Here is a 20,392-nt window from a genome sequence, read left to right as displayed (position 1 = left end):
GGACAGAATCAGGAATTCGGCTCTCTCTCGTCAATGTCGGCTGATGAACTAGCACTTCAGCTCGGTCTTGCAAACTTTCCACGACGTTAAGGAGGATTCCTGGTTCTCAAACCAGTGCCTGGCAGTTTCTTGCACGAGAAGTACAGGTTCTGCAGGAGCTGGTTGTCCATCTACCCAATGTGCCGGGTGACACGGTCATATGGTCGTATTGTTCAATCCAGCCACCGACGTCTTGTGCACCTTGCGTGAAAGGGCATCACGGTGCGAGGTGCGACAGCCATGCAAACGATGGTGGGAGCGGACGCCGTTTGCTGCTATAGATTTGTCATTGTTAGCTTAGTCAGCTTCGGTTTTTCTGGCAAAAGACCTAATACGAATAGTTCTTGCTGGTAGCAGCGAGTGGCTTGGATTTCAGGTTCTTCGTGGTGTACTTCCGAGGTTTGTCCTTGTGGTACTCGCTCGTCTTGCGGTGTTTCTGCAGGGCTCGCCGGGGGTTTAAGACGCGGGATAATGTGCCACCCGTGTCTTGTTATCGGACAACTCGGCTGAGGAGCCGCCAGGCTCCACACAGAGTGGAGGGCTATGGGTAAAGTGCGCAGCACCTCCACCAGAACATACAATGACAGCTGAGCATGGCCTGGAACTTTCCAGAATAATAAATATTGATAGAAAATAGGACTGGACGAAGCCTCCGTGACACTATAACAAAACAGACAGAAGAGAGTCTATCATGACCACTAAAGAAGCTGCATTGCTTTAGTGGCATTCTGTCCGAATAAGTCCTCTCTTTCGGGGTTTGGCGACTGCCGAGGACGAGCTGAACTGAAATGGATGTGGGACCACTTTTCTGGTAATGAGCCGCTGCAGACTGTTGTCGCAAAGTGGCGTGAATGGGTGGATTGGGTACGTAACACGCGCGATGAAATGTCCATACAGCTTGCAATTCGCGTAACGAGTGTTGATGAAACTTTGGTGTCGACGAAACATGCAAAAGACCAGCAGAATCAATACCAACAGAAACACCTGTGCGCCGTGAAAATACACGTCTACGTCAGAGCAATTTAGTAGGCAGCACAGCATCACCTAAAGCACGGCACAGGAACTACCAGCTTGAAGGCAGCTCTTCGGCGCGCCGCACACCTGTGCTCCGTGAAAGTGCACGTCTACGCCGGAACGATTTGGGAAGCAGCATAGTATCATTTAGCACGGTGCGGTAACTACAAGCGTCAAGGCAGCTCTCCGATGCACCGCACAACAAAAGTGAGCCTTCGGTCATTTGAACGAAGCGGCACCACGATTGCACACTGCCAAGCACGACTCATGCAATTTCCGTCGCTAAACTGTGTATCCAAATATATTGCACACGCTTCACTGCAGATCTTGAAGGTTCCAATGGTAAACCCGAGCACAGAAACGTTGCCTTAAAATTTATCCTAGCGGTGTCGGAATGAATCCGAGGTCCGAGCAACGTAGGGCCGACTGTCTCTTTCGTGGCAACATCCCCGTCGGTCAACAGCGAAATGCACACCGTTCCTCCGTATTTTCAGGTTATGCCTACGTCAGACACTACGCTGAACTCTGAAGTCGCTTTCGACCGCCCTCATATGACGGCTCCGTGTCTGAAATCAACTCGCCGAGACGAACGACAACCAATAAAGCATCCGACAAGCTCCGGCCTGCTGGGGCCAGCGGCTGCATGGGCGCTGCCATGTTTCCTGTGACGTCACGTGTTAGGTTTGGTCATGTGACGAGTAGTCAACTTTGCGTAGCCGCCTTATGGGGGTCACCTTTGAGTGCAGACCGGAACCCCGGTTTATCGCTCTAAGCCCCTCTACCTCGTTGGCATGAACGGAATTCAAAAGGACGTAGAAACTTTGAAGTGACAGCAGAGGCCCTTGAAGGCAATGTGCATGACTTATACTATGTGAAGCTCGATGAATCCTTAATTATTAATGAATTATTCGAGTCAATTATAGACATGGCCATGCAAACGATACTCGAAGGTGTAACATTAAAGACGAAAATCCATATAAACATTCGTCTAGATGTTCAAATAGAGAGAGAAGACCAGATCATTGAGATTGGTATAGTCCTTCAGAAGATTAATATTATGGTTAGCCTAGATTGGGAAAAAGGAGATTAAGAATTAAATTCTTATCAAATTTCAAAAACGCGAATTAGCAGGATCCGGTTGGAACTTTCGAAAAGTAGTTAGAATGAATATGACACTCACTAAATATAAAAAAGCGAAATGGGCAAGATACATCCCTCTACCAGATGGCTAAGAAGGCTGTGATCAATGTTCAAATTAAGGACAACTAATGTATTTTTGTGGGTTGCGCTCTTAGCATTACAGCCAGCAAACAATCACGCTGATAAAATTTTAAAATATGAAGATTATGAGAATGAATTACATTTTGACGTCATTGAATTTGCGGTCTCAGCCAAAATAATTGGGTTTGATGGGATGAGACAGCGTGTAGTTGGTCAGCCATTTCAAAGAAGCGACGAGTCTCTCGCTGTAGATGAGAAATTCAGCCAATGCAGTAGAACCGCTAGCCTGGGGTGTTTAACGCGCACCACGCGGTAATGGTACACGACCGCACGCCGGTATGATGCTCATCCTGATGAAATGGGCAGGGGTGGGGATTGAGTTCAGAATCTCTGGGTTCTGCAGCGCGAGCTTTCGCTTTACGTACACATTCATAAAAATGAATGTGTTTGCCCTCGATGGCACCGTAGGTGTACTTTATACACGAAGTCATATCTGTTACTTCACGGCGCGGTGGTGGCGATTCGGGCGGACTTCCGGTCTGGGGCTGTGGGCAGAAGCCGCCATGGGGCACGTGCAGTCCTTTGTTACTTCTGAAGAAACCGGACAAAAATCTGCCTTCTGGTCAAAACGCCGCGACTGGGGCTGTACCAAAAGAGTCGGGAAAGGTTTGAAGGTCAGTTTTCATAAGTTTTCTGCGTGCTCGATTCGTCCGAGAACGTGAACAGGGGCCGTTAAAAAGGAAAAACAGACGCTGTCGGACCACGATTGCTTGGACGAAAAGCACTTTGGATTGAATTCACATATACTTTTGGTCGTCATTTTTATTTTTTTGTTCCAACATGAACGCGGGAAAACCGTCAAGTTGCATGGACCACCTGCGGATTACGTTCAGCGCGTCATCACGTTCAAACGGCCGCCTCATCGTTCGAACTGTCGTCTGCTCTCTCAAACGTTTCTGCTTGTCGTCTGCTCATTCAAACGAAAGCGGCCCGTAGAACAAACATTGACCCGGTAATTGCGATAAGAAGTGCAGACCTCAAAAGTCGTTTAAGTTGGAAGGTTGCTTGGGTAAGTAGGCTCGGTGTAAACAGTAGATATAAGGAGACGTTGATAATTGTTACCAGTGGCCATCACCGACGTGTTATGCCTGATTCACTCGGTCCTTTCTGCTTGCGATTTTCAGTATCGACGTCGACGTCACAGCTACAGCTCAGGCTTATGCAGCCCCAGCGACGTCATGACTGAAAATAGCGAGCAGAACCTCACCATGTAAGTCAGACTTTAGCGTCCATTCTGCGGTGTCCCCGCGGAATGAATCGCCGCATGTTACAATATTCCTGCCAAGTTCTGCGGTGTAACGAGCCTCATTAATTTCGCTGAGGCCGCTCAAGTAGTCAGACATTGCCAGGCAGACGTAGAATCAACAATATCAACGCGAAAAAGAGAGCGCGGGGACTCACATCGACGCCGACAATATCCCATTCGAATGGTTTGTTTATGGGCGACGGCGAGCTTCTTGCCCACACCCCCATCACACATGCGCGGCGTCGGTGGCGTCCGCTAGCTAGGGGCGCTCCGGTTTGTTTGTAAACATGAGTTGGTGTATAATCGGAAGATAGCCGATTATAAAAGTGCACTAAACCTCCTATTATATAAAGCAAATTATTGTTGGATAAAGAATCTAAGGAGATTCTTCTATATACATGCGAACGATGTCTTTATCAAACCACGAAAGAAGATATTTCGAATGTCCATAAAGAAATTGATAAAATTACGCAGTTGGGAAAGTCGTATTACAAGAATTGGTTATATTGAATTCAATAGGTATTTTTCTAAACTCAGACTTCCGTATTCTATCTATGCAGATTTTGAATCGGGTCTTCAGTCAATGAGTGAGAATGCAGAAAGAGCACAAGATGCCAAAATGACATACCATCCAGTTTTGAAATTTATGTTGTCACTGCATTCAATGATATAACAGTTCCATTGTATGCTTATTGGGGTAAAATACTGCAAAGTTGTTTTGTGAAAAGATTACGAATAAGGCCAAGGAAAGTCCTAAATTAGGGGAGTAAACAAAGAAATGATTCCTCTAAATGGCAAAGAACAAGAAATACACAATAATACTAATGAGTGCTTCATATGTCTAAAACCCTTTTAGGAAAACGAGGTATGCGATCACGATCATTGAACTGGAAAATCTAGAGGCCCGGCCGGGTACCAGTTGTAATGTAGTTGTAACTTATCATGCCTCCAGATTTATTCCAGTTTACTTTCATAAGGTAACACGATACGACTGTCATCTATTTATAAAAAACTAAACAAAAAATATAGGATATGACAAACCAGATTGGAAGCTTCTTCCAAACAACGATGAAGAATACATATTTCTCAAAAATAGTAGCAGCGGATAAGGGAAAAACTAAGTTGAGATTTCTAGATGGCTTTAAATTTACAAACAAAAGTTTGAATGAACTTATTTTCAAATTTATCGAAGGATCAGTTAAAAGAGGCCTCCAAGTATCTCAATGAAGACATCCTGTTACAAAAAGGCGTATTTCCGTATGATTACATAAATCATTTTGTAAGATATGATGAAACCGAATTTCCTTCAAAAGATAAATTTACTTGCAAGATGACAGGAGATAAAATAAACGACGCAGAATACAAAAAAGGATTAATGCAAAACACTAGGAGAATATTCTGATATTTATCTCAAACAAGATGTTTCATTGCTCCCAAATGTATTCGAGAACTTCCGAGTTGTTCGTCTGGAAACATAAATCAGACCCTTGTTGCTACTATAGAACTCCTCCGGGTTTTGCATGGGACGCGATGTTAAAGTTGACTAAAATTAAGCGTAAAACGCTGTGTGAAAAGTTACGTCCGACGTATCCCGATCCCAGTGTGTAAAGATACGTCGGATGTATCCGGATCCCAGATTCTAAAGATACGTCTTACGTACCCGGGACCCGGAGTCTGTGGGCGGAGGTGCGATTCGTATTCGGGGTGTTCGGGGCACCAAGTAGTCCGCCGTATATGTCGCCGACTCCGAGCTCAACGGACTCAACCGGCTCAGCTGTAGAGTTTCGAGAGCAATGTTCGAAAGGAATGCGGAGGGCAAGTTCGTCTGCTTCTTGCGCAGGGGGTAGCGGTGACGTCAGAACGCCGAGCCCTGATTGGCTGATCGCGACCCCCCTATCTGAGCGTCGTCTGCTCCTTTGCAACGTCGTCTGCTCGCAACGTCGTCTGCAGCTGTCTTAAGGCTCTGTTATACTCCGACTTAACGCGCGCGCAAGCGAACGCTGGCCGAAGCCGGCTACGTCACGTCAGGCACGCCGCGTACGTTAAAAATTCGCCCTTTTTATACTCCGGCGACCCTGGCGGCTCCCGCGGCTCGCGTCGGTGGGCCGCCGGCGCGGCGCATGCGCAGAATCTGACTACGAGGGCCCATTTCCTGCGAGAGTGCGCCACTTCCGGTTCCTTTTCGTTTAGAATAGCAGACGAAAATTCTCGCGCTTCTTGAGCGCCAAGTTCGAGCGATGGCGGGGACGTACCTTGCACGACGAAAACTCGCGCTAGCAGTGTTGGTGCACCGCCTGCCCCGCAAGCGTAGGCGGTCAATGTACATGCGGTACATCTTTGACAAGCGCACGGTCTACGGTACTCAAGCTTCCTCGTGTCGTAGACACACGGGTGAGGACGAATTCCCTCGATCAGATTCTCGACGACCGAGTCCGATTCTTCAAACATGACGCCATACGGAGTGGTGTTCCTGTCGTCTGCTTTGCTCGTATTCGCCGCGCTGCCCGCGCGAGGGCTACTGGGAGCCAGCGCGTGATGCATCCTGGTCCGGCGTCGCTGACGCGGCCGGCGCGGAATAGGGCATGCTCCATTTTGGCGCCAAGGCGGTTATGCTGCGTCGAACGCCGCCGGTCGCGTCGGTTACGCCAAGACGCCGGAGTATAGAGCGTCGGGTTTTCGCCGACGTGGCGTCGCTGTGACGCGCTCGCACGCGCGCACGCGTTACGTCGGAGTATAACAGAGCCTTTACCTTTCCTGCGACTTTCGGAAGTGCGAAACGATCTTACGCCAAAAATGTGTGTAAGACATAACTTAAGAACAAATTCGTATTCACGAAACAAAATTTTCGTAAGTTTTGAGCAGGTTACGACGAAATCCTACGACAGCTCCGAAGCTGTCTTACGCACTTCTTACGATCAAATCAGCATGGCCGACAGCGTCGCGGTCGCGATGACCCACGGACGTTTATTTTTCTACGTGCGCTTCTCACGCGTCCTGACTTCAAGCAGCAAGAAAAAAGTAAAAAAGTACTTGAAACAGACCACGACGAACAAGAACGCTGGATCCACAAACAACCGGGAAAAGCTCCAACGGCCACAATTCCACCGAGAGCGACCAAGCGAGTACGGCAGTTAGGCCTAGCAGGCACTCCGCGACTCGGCGACCGTCTGCCCACGACAGGCTGGTGTGCTGAATGGAGTATGCCCGCGAGACCCCTGTGAACCCTTCCCGTATTATACTTTGACCGCTGACCTCAGTATTAGAATAAGAGGTCAATTTCTTCCTCTTTTTATCTCCTTGTTTCCCGAGGCAACGGTGATTCTCGCCGGTGAAAAAGCGGTGAATCTCCGACAGACGCAGGAAAGGTAAAGCAGCCATCGCTTTGACTAGCAGACGTAAAGCAGACGACGTTAACTACGCCAACTCGCCGACGCCGTTAAAGAATGAGGGGTCTCGCCGCACACGAAAGGAGGGTAAAAAGTATTTGGGAGGGAACTTGCGGACACTAACACGCTCACTCTCGGTTCTTAGCAAACAAACCTCGGCGCCTCGGGACACCTCGCCAGTGAGTCTTTTGACTTCCCTCCTTGATGCGCGTCTGCTAGTTGTTAGACGAAAACAACGTACCGCTCGAGTTATTTCGTCTGCCCTCTCTGAAAGGCGAAGTCGAGCTCGCTCGTAAAGACCTGCACTTCCGAAAGTCGCAGGGAAGGTAAGACAGACGCAGACGATATTGCGAGCAGACGACGTTGCAAAGAAGCAGACGACGCTGAGATAGGGGGCCGCGATCAGCCAATCAGGGCTCGGCGTTCTGACGTCACCTCTATTTCCGTTCTCATGCGCAGAAGACGAAAATAAGTCCACTTGCGAGGCGTATTAGGAAACTGACCAGATTTAAAACGTCGTGTGCCGTTTCCGGTCGGTTCCTTCTCTGGCGGTTGAAGTTTCGTTTCGTGAGTTTCGAGTGCAATGTTCGAGAAGGAGTACGAAACTGAGGAAACATGAACCGTCGTGTGCCGTTTCCGGCCGTTTCCTTCACTTGCGGTCAAAGTTTGTTTCGTACAGACGTGCAAAGCATGCAGAGTATGATAAAGGATCAGCGGGTCCTGGCTGCTGCCTACCTATTTGTGCGCTTGTATGATGCAACGTTCCTTTACATGCACTTGCTGACGTAAAAAACCGTCAAGACGCGAGCACGGCTGAGCAGCTTTCGGTTTTGTCCTTATTAGTAACCCTGGAAATGCAAAACCGGTGCTGTACTAATTCAACAAACTGGAAGCGATTCAACTCAGCTTCCAGCGTATTCTACCACCAGCAAGGACGACTCCTTTGACGTCATGTGCAAGCCATTTATACCAGACTAGACTACCCTACGGTAGGCCGGCTTCACATAGAATAATAATTTCCCCACCGGAGTATTGGTTACACGTGCGAAGCACATGCAGCCTTTTTTTGATCGTAACACTTTTTGTTGTGGGCGATTATGATGATGGGTTGCGGCTACTCAAACTGGATTGGAATTGATTGGTTTGTGACAATCTTGATTTGATTGAACCTTTTTTTTATCCGAATCGTAAATGCAAGTACGAGAAAGCGCGACTCGCGAGCGAAGAGATGGTGCGTCCGGCGGACTGGTGGCCATTCCCCAGCTACGTCCGACGTATCTTTAGACACTGGGATCCGGATACGTCTGACGTATCTTTAGACACAGCGGACTCAAAGAGTGTAGGTGCACCCCGTTCACCTATAAGCTCACAGGGAACCGAAAGCTCCAACCACACCCGCCATCCTGCTAGCTTACGGTCTCCGGGAATGATCCCTGGAATTGTGCAGACAAAGCTAGCGGTGCGCATGCTCAGTAGCTGCGTCTAACTCCGCTACGAGATTCGGAGCTAAACAAGCGATCTACGAAAGCTCCCTTTTGGCTCGGGTGTTTCGCCTGTTATTCACAAAAAAAGGAAAACTTGGTTCCGACGTTACAATGTATAGCCAATGCAGAATGCAGGTGTCCCAGATTACCTTGATGTGTTTCCGTAGATTAGAGTTTGTCGTTCTTGCTGATGAAAATGTGTGTGTTTTTGGCAAGCAAGCAAAATATTTGAAGGACGGTGTCGATCCCCAGCGAATCAGCGAGGTGGTGAAGGGGGACAAAACCTATCAGCAATCGGTGTGCACTACAGATGCCGAGGCAAACAATGGGCAGAGTGTCAGTGATGCCATTGCGGAATAGCTTCACCAACGCTCGAGGCAGGTGCTTTAGGAGTCTAGATGAAGAGGTTGAGTGGCTGTTCTTGTTTGCAGCAACGGACAGCTCAAGACCACAAACCCGAACAGCTACGAGGGCCCCTTACAGCGCCTGAAGAACAAAAGGTCCTTTTAAGGGCCAAGCAAATCTGGCTTTGGAGCGTAAGACTTGCTGCTAACTCCCGTGTCCAAAGTGAAGTCTCATGTTTCGGTCAATATGCTTAGCCTTCTGTATGCATTTATGTGGCTTTATTATATAGTTTTAATAAATTGTAAGGCATTGAGTCCCCCAATATAACCTACAGCATCTCTCATTGCTATTAGGTGCTGTAAAACGAAGCTTATAAAACAAAGATTCACGGGGAAGGGTCACTGCTGAAGTACAAGAAACACCAGCGCCTGTTCGGGTGAGTTCTGCAACTGTTGCTTTCCATGATAGTTGCAAGAAAAAGGTATGGGTGTGTGAATACTATAATTTAAGCTCGAAGAAAATCTGATATTGCCATATAGTTTTCGAAAAGTCAAATATAGAATCAAATATTGTATACTAAAATTATATTTGTAATGCACACAACCTAAAACGCATAGCCTAACAAAATGTTAATGTGGTCATTGTACTGCGAGCAGACTGAATGAAGAACAGCTAGCCCAAATAAAAACAGCATTAATGATCCCTTATCAATGACAAGCTTGAAATGCAGTTGAATGTGTGCAACCTTTTACGTGTAGGTAAAATCACAGAGCATCGACAACGTGCTGGATAAGTAGGGCTGAATGTTTGAATCAGAGCGACCTATTGCGCTACCTCACCGCTGCACCTTGCTCGACACCTGGAAAATCAACAGATAATACACTTGTCGAAAAGGCACTTCTAGTTCTATTTGTTATAATGTTTTTTTTTAATAATTAATAGATAATAACAACTGGTTTGCAGTGCAAAGAGCTGATGACCCAAGACACTTAGATTCAATATGTCAACATGTGTGGTATGTGTGTTTTCATTTTGCGAGTTGAAGGAGTAGTAGTGCAATTGTTTAGTTTCAGGAATACAACAGACTACTTTCTATCGGAATGGTTACAGTGAATACTTCTCAATTAGGTGAAATTTATATGCAGCCGAGGTCTACGATGGCAGTAAATCCAAATATTGTCCAGCAGAATTTAATGTATCAATTATTCGAAACCTCAGAGGCTAGGAATCCGAAAATTCATTCGAATAATTCGGAAAGTCACTGTTAGATTCGAATTTGGGTCTCAAATATTTGCAAATTCCTAAAATCTAGTAATAAATTGGTTATTCCGATGACGTGAGGTCGGGCCGAGTTTTTTTGGTAACAGTGGTTCATGCTGTAGATGAAAATTTTGCCAGTGCAGTGCATCTGCTAGCCTGCCGTTTTTCGCTCTGATCACGCATTGGTAATAACACCTCTATACGACAGCACAATACTCTTCCATATTAAAATGGGCAGATGACAGCGATTTAGTCCAGGATCTCTGTCCTTCCCAGTGCGAGCATTTCCTCCGCATGTTTATTCATGAAGTCCATCAAGGCAGTCGCGGGCTCTTGTTGCACCTAAATTGCGGTTTCTTGGAGGGTGATTTCCCGCTCACGTAGGGCAAACTCCCTCCCTCTGGAGGCCTCAAAACTTTGCCTGAGCAACCTCTGCTCGTCGATCACCGTCCTGACGAGGAAGGCGTTCGGAGGTTGCGCCCTCTTCTTCTTCTGCCGCCACGACGGAACATTGCTTGCACCATTGATGCTGCTGGGCCCAGGCCTGTCAGGGTTGACACTTGCAGTGGTGGAAGTGCTGGCAACTTGTCTCTCTTTGCCGCACAGCTCCTCTCCTGGTTCTGCCAGATGCTCTTCAGATTAGTCGGTGTCCACCACGCTTTCCCCTTGCATGTCTGAAAGGAATTGAAAGGAATACCACACAAGTAGCTTTTCTTGTCAAGCTAAAAGAAACTTCAGCAAGCGTTTAGGTGGCACCCGCAGCCATCAAACAAGGGGGTACTCAAAAGAAACCGAAACTCAAACCCTGTGTATGAATGCCTTGTAGTTAAGAATCACGATGAAAGGTATCACTGGCATAGATTTATGCATCAGTGTGAACGTGCCAGAGCACTATACTCCATTTCAGAGACAGCAGGGTGATTTCAGATAAGATCGACCAAAGGATGGCTAGTCGACATTTTCAAATCAACTGATGTTTTTATATGTTATTGTCTAGTGTCTGGTATGAACGAATCCAAACTTAGTTTTGACTAGAAAAAATACTTGGGGACAGGAAAAATCGTAAGGCATGAGGTGGTGGACAGTTGCATTAACGCGCACTGATGGAGGGGGCCCGTTTGAGAGTGAATAACTAAAGCGATAACATTAGGAGAACTCTAATACGTCTTAGGCGCAAACTATGGGTATAGCTTGCTTGTAATATAAAGTAATCATATTTATTTAAAATTTATTTATTTTTCTAAAAATTGACAAACATGCCTGCTCGAACGACAAATGGCAAACTTTGGAGGTCTGTATCTCATGAAATAATTTAATCATTATGATATAATTTGCAGATATTATTCTACTAATATATAGCTAATATTTAAAAAATAACTAAGGTATCTGTGTGATACAATAGTTAGGATATATTTAGTCAAACATGGAAAAAAAATCAAACAAAGAAAAATTCCGATGCGAATAAAAAAAAAACACCACCCTCGATTTTTCTTAAATTTAGGTAACCTGTTATACTCTATTTCGGCATTCATTTCCATTAAAAACATGTTGCATCATTTTATTGAGAAAGAAGATACAACTCCCCAAAGTAGGGTCCTTTTTCAAAGCCTACACTTAGCAGTGTTTTATACAAGAACTGACTCGGAGTTCCAGTTTCATGAAACCAACACACATCTTTTATATATTTTTATTCAGATGAGGCCAATGATAACTAAAGAAATCGTTCACACACTTAAATTAAGGAGAAACTACTGCGTACAAAGAGGTATCATATTACGGACTAGTGATCCGAGAAAAGATCATGCAGCCATCGGCCACTAGGAACTTTGTTTACTTTATTCTCCTGCGACACTATATGCTATTCCCTCTTCCGCTCTACCTTCATCTCTCTCTCTCTCTCTCATATATATCCCTGATATATATCCAGAACAAAAACATGTTCAAGCATTCCCTTTCTGCGTGGTAGTGTTCTGTGGCTAGCAAAAATCATTTGCTCGCTAAGCTCACGATTATGGCAAAATAGTTGCCGGAAACCGCAGACGACACTCGTCGCTAGTTCTGGCAAAACGGCCGATTAAATCTTTTTTTCGCATTTCCCCGCTCGCTGTCAAGGACAAGGGGGTTCGCTTCAACCAGCAAAACATGGCCGCCGACGCCTGTTTACTGAGCAGTCATGCCTGTCGCCATCTCACTCGCTGGCGTCACGGGCGATAATATCAGGCACAAAGGGGCACACCAACCGGCAGCATTATCCCCAAATACTCGAGCCTCGCGTAAATACATAGAGTGTAAACGCTGTCGCCATGTTATCGTAGTAAGACCGCCCCCCCCCCCCTCCCCCAACGGGGGACTGCAGTACGCGACGGCGTACTAACACAACGGCGACGATATCGACATCGCGGGCTCCGAATTTTCCCATAGTTCTACTCCACGGGCATTTCTCGAAACGCTTGATATTGTGTACGCTCGCCTGGAAGGATTTCAGGCGCGTAGTTAAGATAAGGCGGTTCTCCGTTGCAAAAGAAAGCAATTTCACAAAAGCTTAAAAGCGGCGGCGACGCGTGTGCGGTGAACGCTTGTAGTTTTGGTGTAGACAGGGTGTGTGTGTTCTCGTTGTTGACACCAGCCGGCGATAAGGCACTGCAGGCGGTAGCTCAGTACAGCAAGGGCTAATCCGAGTGACCATCAACGTAACCCCACCGCCAACCCCTCGCGAACCGGTCGCCGACATGGCTCAGGCTGTGTCATGAACCACGTGGTAGAAGCTCGGGTGCTTTCATATCAGCGCGTGGAGGGACGACAGTGCGATTCCGGAAAGTCTTTTTCGAAGGCCGCTGACCACAATTTTTTGTCTGGAGACGTTCCCTCTTTCTTCCTTTGACGTGGATCAAGCTTTGCCGACAGCCTCAGTTGTGACCTCTCTTTTCAAATGTACGTTTGCAGTGAGTGAGCTCCTCAGCCTCGGACTTGTCACTTGTGCACCCAGTAGTTCTTTCACTTAGCAATTATATGCCATCAGTTGGGGTTTAATTTCTATTATTTATGTATACATTATGAAGACGTCCTGGAGCTCCGAACGAGTGTTTTGTGCAGATTACTTTTGCCAACACAAAAAGACTATACCAAAGCAGCGGAATTTTCGAAGTGTTGGCGAGTTGGACCTAAACTCGTTGAAGCAAATTCTTCCGCCTGACTGTTCCACCAAAGTGAGTGCGACGGACTACCTGTGCTACCATTGCTTCATGCACATCACTAAGGAGATCTCGATGCGAAGCTCAGAGCAGTGCCCTGACATATTTGTGCCAGCTGAAGAAGCAATTGAAGATCTAAATCGCAGCATACTACCTACAGATGTGTCGCCGCTGAGACAACCAAGCGTCGTAAGAAGTCGGGACAGGCCTGCCTATGTCAAGAGAAAGCAGACAGAACTGGAGCAGGTTGCTGTCAAGAATATACGCTCAAGGCTACGTATTGCGTACAACAGGGACGCACCATCGGGGTCGTCCGAACCAACATGCTCCACATGCACTGAGTGGGTGGACAACTTTCGGCAGGCCTTTGAAACCGCCACCTCTCTCCGGGAAAGTTGTCAACTGCTTACACTCCTGCCGTCAACACTGACGAAGAATGAGGTTCAAAAGATGATTCCACAGGCCTCAATGTACCTCATCAGTAAATCCCGAAAACTCAAGGAAAAGCATGGCGTGTGGTATAAGCCGGATCCTTACACGAGGTGCAAGGTGAGCCCTGAGAACCTGTCTGCTGCCCTAGAGTACTTCACGAAAGACGAGCTACAATGTTCGCCCCAAAGTCCCAACCAGAAGGACGTCATCTCTGTCATGCTCAACGGAGAGAAAACGTTCTTGCCAAAGCGCTTCATGACACGCTCAATACGAGAGGCCTTCCGTATATACAAAGACAAGCATCCCGATTCCGGCGTTGGGCTAACGAAATTTTATTCGTTGCGCCCTAGATGGGTCCAATGTATTCCACACCAGGAAGTGTGCGTTTGTGTGCGCTGCGCCAATTATTATCTTTGTATTGCCGCTCTAGAGAACGTTACAGGCTCAACATTCAACACTGGTGAAATGAACTCGGCATTTCTGTGCGACCCAGCAACAGAACTGTGCCTTCAAGGAGACTGTGATCACTGCCCAAAAGGCCAGTTTCTTACACTCCAGGAACTTGATATCCCGGAGGATGAAGAGATTGTGCTTGCAACATGGGAGTCCGGCGACCTTGTGAAAAAAACTTTGGAACCTGAGACTTTCCTAAAAGTCATCCAAGTGACGGTTGGAAGTTGGGTACTTCACAACCATATCCGGCAAACGCAAGGTAAAGCGATCTACGATGAAAAACAGTGCATGCAACGCGGGAGCATTGTCTTTCATTTTGACTTTGCTGAAAACTGGACCATCGTGCTTCCTGACGAAGTGCAAGCATATCACTGGAAAAAAAAACAAGTTTCGATATTTACATGTGTAGTGACGACAAGAAAATCTACAAACAGCTTTGCCATCATCAGTGAGGACCTGTGTCACGACGCCGCTCACGCTTGCTTGGCTCTAGAAAAAGTGAAGGAGTGGGTTGAAGACAACGTTGCGGTATACTCGTACGTGACGTACGTAAGTGACGGCGCCGCCAGTCATTTCAAGAATCGCTACCAGCTTCACCAATTTGCAAAGGACGATTGCCCACAAGCCCAGTGGTTATTTTCTGCATCTGGACATGGGAAAAATGCATGTGACGGAGTTGGCGGACTCGTGAAGCACCAGGCCACGCTGAACAACCTGAGAGAACGTTCAGTAAGCGCAATTCAGACGGCCAGGACAATGGTGAGCGTTCTATCAAAGAAACTGAAAGGCGTGCATCTTGTATATCTGGACGAAAATGAGGTTGTTCGGTATCGTGAACAAAAAAAAAAAAAGAGTGGCTGACGGTGCGCGCCTTCCCTGGCATTCAGTCTTGGCACGCGTGGCGGCTCAGCAAGCCATCAACAGAAGGGACCTGTGACGTATATGTAGCACGGACAGTCAGATCTGCTTGGAAGCAACTTTATTAAATGGGTACAGCGAGGAAAACCTTAGCGTAAAGTGCCGAATTTGATTTCCCAAGGACTGCTCATTTTGAATGCAGGGACATCTTATTTATCACATTTTTCTTCACGGGGTATTTAACCTACTGTTTTTGTTGGTGGTTACTAATAATTTTTATCTGATCACTATAAAAAAAATCCCAAAATGTTATCCTGGAGCAGGATAAAATATATCGGCTTGCCACGATTCATTCATACACCGAGAGCATCGAAGCTGCTCCAGTTAGGCACTATGGCATCCGTCACCTGAAATTGTTTGTAATCGTAAATACACAGCCAACCTAAATATCTTACTATTATATCTTTGTTTTTGTGTGTGGAAGTAAAGTTATTTATTTTACTCTAGATCTAAAATATACCGGAAGGTACAACTTCACACTGCATCATCTTTTCTCAAATCATTAGTCTCTAATATGATACCACTTTGTACGCTTATGTAAAATGCTGTATATAGTTTCTCCTCCCTTTTACTGTGTGACCGATCGCTCTTTTTATCAACGACCTCATCTGAATAAATGTATATAAAAGATTTGTGCAAGTTTCATGAAACTGGAACTCAGAGTCACTTCTTGTATAGGACACTGCTAAGTGTAGGCTTTGAAAAAGGACCCTACTTTGGGGAATTGTTTCTTCTTTCACAGTGCAATGATGCAACATGTTTTTAATAGAAATGAATGCCGAAATAGAGTATAACAGGGTACCCAAATTTTAAAAAAAATCGAAGGTGGCGTTTTTTTTTTATTCGCATTGGAATTTTTCTTTGATTTTTTTCCCATGTTTGCCTAAATATATTGTAACTATTGTGTCACTCAGATACCTTATTTATTTTTTCAATAATAGCCATATATTAGTAAAATAATGTCTGCAAGTTATGTAATAATGATTAAATTATTTCATGAGATACAGATTTCCAAAATTTGCCATTTGTCGTTCGAGCAGGCATGTTTGGCAATTTTTAGAAAACTAAATAAATTTTTAATAAATATTAATACTTTATATTACAAGCAAGTTGTACCCATAGTTTGTTCGTAAAACGTTTTAAAATTATCCTAATTTTATTGTTTTAATTATTCACTTTCAAACTTGCCCCCTCCATCAGTGCGCGTTATTGCAACTGTCCACCTCTCCCTGCCTTACGATTTTTCTTGTCTCCAAATTTTTTTTCTGGTCAAAACTAAGTGTGGATTCGTTCATACCAGACACTAGACAATGTCATATAAAAACATCAGTTGATTTAAAAATGTCGACCAGCCACCCTTTGGTCGATCTTATCTGAAATCACCCAGCATTCAATGCTCTCAAAGATACTGGCCCATAGGAGCACGGGACTTCCATTAGCGACCCATTTGGACGTGCTCTCGTGCGAATGGAAATTTTCAATATAGCTACGCTCTCATGCCACTACCTTTAACAGCATTGTACATTATGGTTGAAAAGGAGTGTAGCGTAAAATATTGCGCTAGCACCCACAAAACAGTTCGAAACATTCGAGAAAAAAAAACATCAGAATGGATGATTGCCATGGCCGAGATTAAAAAAACTGGAAGGGCGTAAGGTAGGCTAGGCGCCCAATCTACAGTATGCGTTCTTTCTACAGTATAGCCGTTGTCTGGCAGAACTCAGCATTTTTAAAGCAGCCGCAAAGCCTTCGTGAAGTTGCAGCTCTCGCATCAGGCGTTACCGCTTTGCACCGTCCCACGCGCGCGAAGTTTCGTCGCTTTGCACAGGCTTTTCGAAAATGCAGTCAAAGCAGAGGAGCACCTCGATTAGATGGGTGAGCTCAACTCAATGTGCAAATTGCAATTTTTTTTTTTTTGTGCTTTGCCACTGTGTGTTACTTTTACGTTGAAATTGTCTGTTGGTCTGTTATCCAAGAATGCAGGAACTTTTTTTTTATGAAAAATACCACCAAACCTACCTCCACTACTGCCGGTGTGGCATGGTTGGAGGCCAAGCTCTCGTCCACCAGGTCCTTGCCGTTTAGGGGTAGGACCCCAGCAGTGGGTGAAGGTACCAGAAGTATGGCCAGTTCACCGCGCCAGACCCCGTGGTGGTCCCCTCCCTCTGTTTTCTGGAAAATGGAATCGCTGATAGTGGCAACTTTATGGCAAATCTGTTGGCAAAGCTATTGATGTACTCGTATGTGCACCACCCTATATATAGCAAACAATTTTCTGGAACATTTTCATAATGAGGAGGTAAACACATTTGGGTACTTACTATATTGTGTTTAGATCTAACCAGGAGTGGCAATCTAGCATTTGAATGATATGAGGTTGTCCCACATCACATTAGGGGACAAATAAACTGACATTTAATGATATATATAGTAGTCCATCCCGCCACTTGTTTTACGTGTGTTGGTTCATGTCAGAGTGGAAAAAAATCAAATAAAATAAATCAGATTTGTTTCTTTTGAATCAGATTTCATTAATTTAAATGACGAACTCGCAAATATTGATTCTTTATCACTAAATATAAATTTTAAACATATCCGACTGATTCATCAATCCGTCCGGTCACTGAAAACATACAGAAGAATTACTGCAATTTTAAAAGACTCATTAGTTAACAACTGTTAATTGATGTAAACCCCACCACAGAAGAAACAAAAGTTGATTCATGTTTAACTAGTGGAAACGTTTTTTTTTTTCGTGTTCTTATTTGCTTGTAATAAGACATTACTATTCTAGTTTTCGTTTTCTTTTTTTGCCTTTCTGAAATCTGCTTGCCATAGGGCGTTCATTGCGTAACTAACGAACGGAGTGGAAAGTCGAAAGCAAGCTCAATGCTCTAACTTGTTCTGAAGGGAACTGGTTTTTGCTCGTGTTCAACCTGATAAAAATTTTCTTGCTGGATGAAGTTTTCATTTAAATACGAAATAATTGCCCATAAACAAACATAAAATGATAGACAGGAACAAAATAAAAATATTTTTGAGAAAAATTTCTTGCTGAAAAGGGTCATCGCGGTACAATCGGTCTGATTTAAATCACGATTTCAATCGCCTTGATTTCTATTTTATACCCTGGTTCATGCCACTCTCAGGTTTCATGCAACCTTAAAATTATCTTATCGGTAAGTGTTGGTCAGATTTTCTATCTTCTAATGTACCTGGTCTTTGCTCTTTACCTCAATACCTTAACGCTGGAGCTCCTCCGAGATTTCCTCGTAGACGTCTCCGTTTCGCTTGACGTCGAAGGTCTTCGATGCGGCCCACCCAGAGCCGGATCAGTGTCCAGGTCCCCTGGGAGGTGCACATGACACGCGGTTCTTTTTTCTTCGTGGCCGAAGGTCCCGCTCAGTCCCACATGGCTTACACTTCGCGCGCGTTCTTCTAACAAATGAAATACAGCAAAATATATATGCACTGCGAAATATTAAATGTATGCAACACAAGAATAAAAGAATGGAAAACGATGATAAAGTATAAACAAAAGAAATAAAGGATGAGAAGTATAAGTGGCAAAATTAGTTAGAAAGGAAAACAAACCGAAGGTGAACGAGCGAGCAGAGGAGTGCGCATGCAACAGACTGTTACCTATTAGGTAACTGAGACTGCGAGTATATTAAACAACCATATCGCGAAAAGTGTGCGAAATATACACGCCATAAGTATTTTTTCGATATATAATTGCTACAAACATCGTTTTAAGATGTATTTATAATAATTTATTTCAATTCACGCAACTTGTGCAGGCCGCTGTTGACGAGACTACACATGAGCCGTAAATTAGTTTTGGGAGAACTCAGTTCGGCTGGAATGCCATTTAACCCAAATGTCATTTGAGTTGCCATCTGACACTGCCAAAATAGCATTATGGTGAAGGTCTTTTGGTGTAAATGTCATTTGACGTTCCCGTCTGACAGGGGCATAAGTTGATCGTAGGCGTGTGGCAGGCTCGTGACAAAGTTGCAGAACCTCGGGAATGTTGGATATTCTTTTCGGAAACGACCGCCTTAGCTCTAGTGCACGTACAAGGCAGGAGCCTGCATGGCGCTCAGTTCCTAGCGAACAGGGGCTCCAGTTGGCCGGTGCGGTTTTTCTTGCGTCGGACTGTACTTAAATGATCATCGTGAGGTATATTCCTGGTCCCATTATTTTTGTCAAACGTGTGAGTGGTCATACCTCTTATGGTGGTGAGGGTAGTCCATCCTGTTGTTCTAAGGAGTTGCTTCGCCGAGATATCCCTTGGCCGGAGACGGGGGACCGCAAGTCTCTGGGTGTAAGCCACATAGGCATGTTTCTTCTGGATCTGCTTCAACATGTCCCGTGTTGATATGGACCGAGTGAAAAAGATTAATGGACAATAATCAAAGTAGGGCAGAATAAGCTCAGTGTTGAGTTGCGGCGCACTAAACCTCTGCTGACATTTTGCATGAACCCAAGCAAACGGCAAGATTGTGAAGCGATAGAGTGCATCTGATTTGAAAGAGTTAATCTGGTGTCCAAGGTCCCTCCGAGCATCTGGATGCACTCACTGCGGTTGAATAATTTTTGTCGTTGATCCTCAAGAGGCTTGTATGGCCTCTTTCTCTGGGTTGTGAAGTGCACCGATTTGAATTTAGAAGCACTAAGGAGTGGTTTGCTTACTGTGGTCCAGATATGTATTCTGTCAAGGTCTTGCAGGCGGTCGTAATAGTTTTTGTTCGACTTAATTGGTCGAGCAAGCGTGAGGTTGTTAGCGTATAGCACGCGAGTTGATCTTGTATGTGAAATGAGATCATTGATGAACATAGTGAAAAGTGTAGGATCAAGACTTGTGGAATCCCCGGTATAACAGATTGGGGTTGTAAGGGGGTACTTTTATGGTATGCACATTGTTGTCGGTTAAGGATGAAGTCTGATAGCCAAACTAGAATTTCGTCCGGAAAACCAGCACGCACAAATTTCTTTCGTAGATGGTGTAATCGATGGATAAAGAAAGAATAAAACAAAACTGAGAAAACACAACCACATGTTTCATATGATCGACCTTGTCAAAGGCTTTTCCCAAGTCACTGATCTGTGTACTGCGGTGACGAGGGCGGTCTAACAGCTTTTACCAGGACGAAAGCCATGCCGGCCTGAAGAAAGCAGGGACTGGGTGTCAAGGTGCTTATGTATTGCCTGGTTCATGATACGTTCCATCGTGCGGCAGTCCACCGAGGTGGTGGAGATGGGCCGATAAGATTTGAGCTCGTGAACTGAAGCCCCATCCGGCCATCAGCAGCAGAGCTAAGCATAGGGCAGTCAGATATT

The 20,392-nt window shown here is 45.3% G+C and overlaps 1 pseudogene; it reads right to left on the bottom strand.

Moving 5' to 3' along the window:
• Positions 1 to 2,041: 2,041 nt before the first annotated feature.
• On the bottom strand, positions 2,042 to 19,418 carry LOC115314094 (annotated as a pseudogene).
• Positions 19,419 to 20,392: the final 974 nt, after the last annotated feature.

The sequence above is a fragment of the Ixodes scapularis genome, unplaced genomic scaffold (genome assembly GCF_016920785.2).
Source record: "Ixodes scapularis isolate PalLabHiFi unplaced genomic scaffold, ASM1692078v2 PGA_scaffold9__187_contigs__length_104089568, whole genome shotgun sequence".
In the NCBI taxonomy this organism is placed as follows: Eukaryota; Metazoa; Arthropoda; class Arachnida; order Ixodida; family Ixodidae; genus Ixodes; species Ixodes scapularis.
The sequence above is the reverse complement of the archived record's forward strand: the minus strand, read 5'-3'. Positions and strand labels throughout refer to the sequence as shown.